Source organism: Capsicum annuum, unplaced genomic scaffold, assembly GCF_002878395.1.
Source record: "Capsicum annuum cultivar UCD-10X-F1 unplaced genomic scaffold, UCD10Xv1.1 ctg2816, whole genome shotgun sequence".
NCBI lineage: Eukaryota > Viridiplantae > Streptophyta > Magnoliopsida > Solanales > Solanaceae > Capsicum > Capsicum annuum.
Window position 1 is genome coordinate 77,694 of NW_025834574.1, and position 8,691 is coordinate 86,384.

Here is an 8,691-nt window from a genome sequence, read left to right on the forward strand (position 1 = left end):
TACGTAGTAGCATACAACCAAAACAAATAAAAGACAACCTCATACAACATTTTTACATGTATGCGCAAACCTTATACTAATAATAATATAATTTGAACAAATGTAAAATGAAATCAGTGCATAGTCTGAACAAATGTATAATGAGATCAGTACAAAATTTGTTTACATGTAGCATTATAAATTGCAATGTATGAGGATGCATTATACATGTATTTAATTCTATAATGGTATTGCGCAATACCCAGGGCTTCAAAAATGAATTGAAAATAATATCGCTTTGTTTGATCTATAAGAAAGAACTCAATTTCTAACAATTTTTTTTTCCATATATTCGATGTTGTTGCTAAAAGTACTTTTCGTAACAATAAAAAAGTTATTGCATGTCGTTGCAATAAACGCTGATGCGAAAAGTTTTTGCAACAACAAAATAAATTGCTGCTAAAAACTAACTTAATGCAACGAAGGAAATTGTTGCCTTACATTCATATTGTTGTGGCTAGGGTGGTTCACGGATCGATTTGGGTCGGTGATTGGTCAAAACCATAACCAAACCAACTTAGTAGATTTTAAATTTCTAAAACCAAACCAAACCAACACAAAAAAATAACCGTCGATTTGGTTCTTATCGGTTTAGTTCGATTTTGTTCGGTTTTTCGGTTTATAACTTTAGTTAATGATAAAAGTTGAAATTTTTCTTTAAAAAATTCAATCCAACATATGAGATGTCAACCGAGTGTTGTTCCTCAACCTTGAAACTAAGATGTCAATTTAGTGTTATACTTAGGCAAAGTCATGAACAACACCATATGAACGCTTCTACAAAAGTATTTAGAAACTACATATAAGAGAATGATATGATAAACCCCCCAAAAGGTAAACACATAATTTTTTTGCTTAATAGGTACCAAAAAGAAAGTTCAAAACTAGTGATTATCTATAGTCTAATAAAACTCAGCTATAAAATGCCATAGACGACAAGATAATTTTACAATTAGTATCATTTGTCATTCAAAGTGCGAAAATCATATAGAATCTCATAACGTACTATCAACTAGATGGAGACATATGACTAAAAGTGCTATGACTAAAGTCAGATTCATAATTAAAATTTAAAATATAAAAAATATTTATATTTTATTTATGAATAATGTATAAATAATTTATATATGCATATGTATGTGTGTGTGTGTGTATATATATATATATATACATAATTTTTATCGGTTCAGTTTGGTTATTTTGTCGGTTATTTTAGAGTAAAACCAAAACCAAACCAAATAAGTATTGGTTTTAAAAATTTAAAACCAAACCAAACCTAACCAAATATCGATTTTTTTAATTGGTTTGGTTTGGTTCGTGGTTCGGTTTGGTTTTTAACCAAACCATGAACACCCCTAGTTGTGGCATATAAATTTTTTCGCAACAAAAATTTAATGTTGCCACAAATTAACTTTTTTACCAACAAAATTAATTGTTGCAAAAACTTGGCAAAAAGTTAGTAATTTGTTAGAATGACTTTTAGCAACAATATTTTTTATTGCAATAAGTTAAATATTTTATATACACATTAACGACAACAATTTGTGAATAATTGCTATATACATAATACACATTGGTTTAGAATTTTTACACAACTATTAAAATTAAAAATTATATAAATTAGCAAAGGTCAATACAAAAGGTTGATGTCTACTTTTGAAAAAAATAAATACTTCGACATTTGTCTTTACTTGTAAAAAAATAAATATAAGCAACGTCATTATATTTCAATCCTACTAGTAAATTCAAAATAAAATCTTTTTTCAGTAGCACTTGTATTGAAGCAATGTTGATTAATCAAGCACATTTGTCCTGCAAATAAAAGATAAATATAGTTATTGTTTGATAAGGTAATTAAGTCTACACAAATATTAAATTTAAAATGCAAAGAGAATCCCATAATGATACACTCTACGAATTTCGCGCCACTCACTTTAAATTCTCGGTGAATCTCCTTATTTCATTGGCACTTAAAAAATAATCCTAATGATAGTATCGTCCCGAAAAAATATTCTAATGTTCACATAATTTTCATTGCAATTTTGCTAGAATTTTATTACTTACAGATTAATATCATTAAAAAGAAGCCAAAATTTTTCACCCCACTAGGTGGGAATACACTGGGTTTGTTGTTGTTGTTGTTGTGTTAAATGAAAACCTCCTACACAAATATATACTATAAGATAAAAACCAATGAAATCAAAAAAATTAATAGAAATTAAAGTAATAGTTAGAATTTTTTAGGACTTCAATATTAACTGATATTTGTTTTTGTAGTGTTTTCCAAGCTGGCACAGTACTGTTGGAATTAGAGGCAACTGCATTACTACACACACTATCTTTCTCAATACCACAACATTATTTCCATTTCATATTAAATATAAAATTCATGTTAAACACAAGACATTTAGGCAATATACCTCACTTGATTTCTTCTTTTCTAGATCTTCAATTTGTTTCTCAATTGATGTGTTTTCACTGAAAAGTCTCCTCTTTGTTTCTTCTGCAGTACGCAACATAGTTCACGCTTTCATCTCTTCTTGAATTTTTTGTAAGACTTGCAAGTGAAAGTCCCATAAATTTATATTTTGTAGATTACTAACTTATTTGGATAGAGAATAAAGTCCAAACAAAAATTTATATCTTTACCTGATTATTTACTTCAACCAACTCTTTCCGAATATGCATTTTTAAATTTTGTGTGTAAAGAATGGAGTAATAAAATGAGATGATTGACACTTTAATAAATAAAATTTAATTATATTTAACAAACACCTGAAGCTCTGCATCTTTCTCGTTGCGTAAAGATCTGAACTTATCACAATCATAAGTAGCCACTTCTGAATTTTGCATCTCAAAAGTCAAGCTATCTTTTAAGTTGTTCAATTCTTTTTGGATCGTTGATTCTTGTTTTTTCTTTTCATGTAAATCTTCCAGCAACTGCTCATCAATACAAAGACTATGATCTCGAAGCAAATATGCACCTCAAATATATTGCAATTTTAAAAGATAAAGAGATGCTATATGCACCTCCTATAATTCACCTCAGAAACAAGCCTCTGTCAACGAACCAAGAAACAAATGCTGAGTTTTTATGCACTTGTCAAATGCTAGTCGCTAAATTTTCCTTAAACAATCAACGAATCAAGAAATGAAATAGATTAATACACTCCAAAAATTCACAGGGAGACTCTAGAACAATTAACAGATAGCACTAAAATAGGGAGTACTGAAACATGTTCATATATGAAGAACTTGGGAAATTAAACAATGAAAAGCATATTTCAAAACTGCTTGAACCCAATTCATACTTATTCTCATAATAAAATAAAAAAATTGAATACCATGCTATTGCAAACAGGATATGAACAGGACATATCATATATTAAATTTCAAAAGAGTATTTTTTTCAAGTAAATCTCACGCAGACACTGGAGGAGAATAAGAAGTGAAGGTTAATCTTTATGCTTTCAGGAATTTTCGCAATTAATAAACAACCAGATTGTATACAGTAGCTATTATGCTATCATTAGTTAAAGCTGAACAGGGAGTAAATACAAGTTTAGCTCAGGAAAGTAGATATAGTAATTTGGAAATTTTAGATTATTGAAAAATCATTATATCACAAAAGAATCTCTTATCAGATTAAAGAAAAATATTTTTCACAGAGAACTTGACACTAAAAAGAGAATTAATTTATGAAGTTCACTTACCCAGTTGTCATTCATAAGGCCTGCAGAACTTGTCTCATTTGAACTAGTTGAATTTGTAATCATATTGAAAATCATAGCAGGAAGGTCATTCTGTTAAATAGAGCACGAAGAATTAACTTAGTATATCATTAAAAAGAAGGATACATGACAGAGGAAGAGGCAGAGTTGTATAATAAAAGTAAAAAAACTCAAGTATTAATGTAGTATTTGCTAGTTCGTCTACTAATTAAATAAATACATACCTTGGAATTTTGCAAATGAGATATTAGCGCCATTACACTCTCTTTAAACATTTCTTCGTCACGTATTAAACGAACTTCCATTACTTCTCAATTTTTTTGCTCCTCTTCAAACTGATTTTTAACTTCCATTAGCTTGCTTTCTACACTCTCTCGTTTACGATGTTCTTCTGCTTCTTTTTGTTGTGCTTGAAGTTGCTCATGAATTTCATTTCTAGATATCCTACTTGCTGGCTTAATTCCAAATCCTTGTCCAAGGATGTACTTTGATTTTTCTCCCATAATTTCTACAAATGCAGCATTAATAATAGGATCCACATTAATACCCTCTTCAATTTGTTGAATTTTTTCAGCAATAACATCTTTCACTTTGTCCTACAAATATAATTTATACTAGAGTTAACTTTAAATATTTACTTAAACAAACTCATTATATGAATAAAGATAAGATTTTTCTATATACAATCACTTCAACAGAAGCATCAGTAACCCAATATCCATTTGGCTTCATGTGAGTTAATTCCCAAAGTTTTTAAAAGTTTGGCTCTTTTTCAGTGTTTTTGTCCCTCTACCAAAACAAAAAATTATTGTTGAAGTATAACCATAATCGATCAAAATAGCCATATCTATCAAAAGAAAGACAGATCTCATCGCTTTATAAGACAGTGCTTGAAAAGATTTTCTTCCACAAATATGATTCATTTCTTGTTTTGCCTTGTTACTTTTGTTTCTTTCACTCATTTTCTGCATTGATTTTGTGTACATAGATTTATTTTAATCTAAATATAAGAAGTCAAATAAGAAATAAACATAAAAGGTAACTATTTATACTTTTAACTACCTTAAATTTGTCAGAGCTGAAGTATTCCACCAAGAATTTCCATTCAGCTTTATTAACATCTGCTGGCATGTTTTGCAAGTTTTTCTCTTTTGTAGCAAATTTCTTGAAATGATCATGATGCCTACTATGACGATATCGATACAAATTTTTAGCTGTTTGAAGAAAAGCATCCCGATTTGTTGTGTATTCAGAAGCTGAAAGGCGTCCTGCACTCAAGATAGAATAAAAAATTAGGCATAATAAATCTTTATTAGTTTAGTTTCCAATCTAATTGTAGTTCTGAAAAGCTAAAATATTCAAGAAGAGTTCGATAAAAAAATTTCTGCTGACATGTCAAAGTTGTAATGCATTAGTTATTGGCCCAATTATTTATAATGCATGTTCAAGTAATGAAAACAATTAAAGTATATTATATAATATATGTGGCTAAGATCAAAAAATGTTATTAATATAATAAAAGTAAAGTAAATTACCAGCATATAAGCAACAATCTTGTCTTTTGCTAGATCAGGAACTGTCTTCCAATTCTTGACATCATGTCTAGCATTATGAAGAGCTTTCACTGATAGCTCGGTAACAAAATCTTTAGCTCCAGGACCTACTGCTACTGTTCGATCTGGAGGGATAATCATCTTCAACTTTCCATTGTCATTTTTCTTGCGCTTCTTTAGGGTTGAAAGCCCTGTCCTCTTTCCTCTTCCTTTTCTCTTTTTTTCTTTAACAATTCACAAAAATAGTTATATATATAATTTGGAAAGACGATTTAAAAAATGAATCAACTTACCTGGAGGTGGAATTGTAGATACATCGGTGATTTCAGTATTATTAAAAATATCCATATTTGTCATAATGATTGACTGCAATATATTAAGAAATTAAACAAATAAGGATATACAAAAACAGAAATCATGAAAGTAGAAATAATTATTAAAATAAAAGTGATGTCGAGATGTTAAAAAATAAAATAACGCTCATAAATTGAGATAAGCAAATAAAGTTTCAAATAAAAAAGAAAGAAAAAATAAATGATCATCCTCCTTAATAGACAAAATGATTCAAGAAAAAAAATTTACCTTGATGATGAATTGAAATTCACAGCCAATCATCATCCTCGACTTCATCATATTCACCAGTATTTTCTTCTGTGGCATAATCACTGAAATCATTCATATCTTCATGATCAGACTCATCTACAACTACTAAGTCTATTTCTTCCTCTCTATTGAGAGAAGGTGCTTCAACACTGACTCCATCAATATCTACTCTTTGTATTTTAATTTTATCATCCTCCAACTCTACTTGTGGATTCGCTTCTCCTCTTTCAACCAACTCAATCAATTGATACTATTTCATTTCATGTTGTTGTTCGGGAACATCATATAAATTTCGTGATTTTACCCTTATCACTGAACGATATTTTTTACTTTGACCATGCTTAACATAGTACACTGGTTGAGCCTGCGAGCCTAGAATGAATAGATCACTTTTATAATGGAGTCGTGTTATATATACACATACAAATCCATATTCATCTTTTTTGTAACCTCTACTTTGACTACGACCTTGAGGAGGAACTTTAAACCAATCACATTGAAATAATATAACTGATCTATTGTCCATATATTGAATCTCTAAAATTCTTCTTATCTTTCCAAAATAATCAACACTTCCTGTATGTTCATCACTGTTCACCATCACACCTCTATTTTGAGTTTTCAAACCTAGCTCAGATATCATTGTTCGAAATCGAGAACCATTCAAGACATATCCATTATGACTAAAACACGAGGATCTGGAGGTCTTGCCAAAAATAATAATTCATCACTTATTCGATTATCACCATTCTTCTTTTACTATACCGCCTGTAATATTTTAATTATGAAATTATAAACATTAATATGTTGATTTAAAAAAAAATATGAACCATTAAATGAGTGTCTTTTACCTTTTCTTCAAACCACAAATGAAATTCCTCCTTGCGTCTCTTGGCTGCATTTCTACTATTCTCCTTTATTAATGTGTCGAAAGGTTCCCTATTGATTGTGAACATTTAAAGAAGAATTAAAAACGAATAATAATACAATTGTTAACCATTTATAAGAAAATGATGTAAGGATGAAACATAGTTTACTCAATCCAAGGTTTGACTTACTCACAATTTTGGAGAATGTAAAAATAGGCTTGATTAATTTTCAGTGTACTCAACTCTATCCAAGCACCACCTGCTAGTGGTTTACCGCGATAATTAAATATGGATAAGCTATTGTGATCTATGGTAGAAGAATCAAAATTTCGATCTGAACGATTTTACTTCGTTTCTATATCAGTCAAATATCTAGAGAAAAATGTCATGCACTCCTCTGCAAGATAACCTTCAGCAATTGATCCCTTCTGCAAGAGATTTGTTGCGTACATAACCTTTCAAGGTTTGCAAAAATCTATGAATTAAAATATATTACTATTTAACAAATTTCAGTTAAAAGAATAGCTTAGAAAAGTAGTAGTGAGCCAACCTTTTAATGAAATACATCTATCGAAATTGAACAGGACCACCCAACTTTGCCTCATGTGCCAAATGGATCATAACATCAAAGAACGACGGTAAGAACACACGTTCTAAGTTACATAATGTAATTCGTATTCTTTTACCTAGCTGATCCAGCTTCTCCACCCGTAACTCTTTAGCACACAAATCACTAAAAAATAATGACAATTCGATTAATGGGTCATGTGCATCTTTTGGTAAAATTTCTTTGATGATAAGTGGTAAAAGACACTGAAAAAGAATATGATGATAAGTCCAAAAATTTTAGCTTCCTTGATACAAAGAAACTTAACTTCTTTGATGAGTTGACAAAATTGAATCCTTTTATCTTTAGACATTGTATAACTTGCTAGAGGAAGTAAGTATTTATCCCCACTTTTTATGGGATGGAGGGACTTTCTGATTTTCATCTCTTGTAAGTCCAATCGATATTTCAATGTGTCCTTGGTTTTCCCTTCAATATCCAGCAAAGTTCCCAGCACACTTTCACATATGTTATTTTCAACGTGCATTACATCCAAATTATTTCTCAACGGTTTTGAACTCCAGTATTCGAGTTCAAAGAATATACTTTTCTTTTTCCAATTATAACTTCTTTCAGTATCTCTTTTTTTCCTTGTGTTGTCATCGACGGACCTTTGTGAAAAGTTATTAAGTTGCATAAGCACATCTTCACCACTCAAAAGCTTTTGGTGCAAGTATTTCTTCCTTTGTGTTGTCAAAATTACTTTTATTCCACCGATAAGGATGATTTATATCCAAAAACCTACGATGACTCATGTAACATTGCTTTCGACCATGTTTCAAGCAAACGAAACAAGTATCTACATGACAAACTGGACAAGCAAGTTTACCTTTAGTGCTCCAACCAAACAAAATACCATAAGCAGGAAAGTCATTGATTGTCCAAAACAAAGTAGCATGTAATTGAAAATTTTGATCCATGAAAGCATCATAAGTCTTAATTCCATCCCTTCATGAGATATTCAAATCGTTAATCAAGGGTTGAAGATACACATCAATATCCATACCAGGACTTTTTGGTCCAGGAATAAGTAAGGACAATAAAAGATTAGATTACTTCAGGCATAGCCATGGAGGGAGAATATATGGAATCAAGATAGCTGGCCACATGCTATATGAATTTCTCATTGAACCAAAAGAATTGAATCCATCTAAAGCAAGTCCAAGTCTTACACTACGAGGATCTAAAACAAAATTGGGATATTTTTCATCAAAAATTTTCCATGCAAATGAGTCAGCTGGATGTCTTAACACCCCATCATCAACTCGTTTATTTTTATGCCGCCTCAT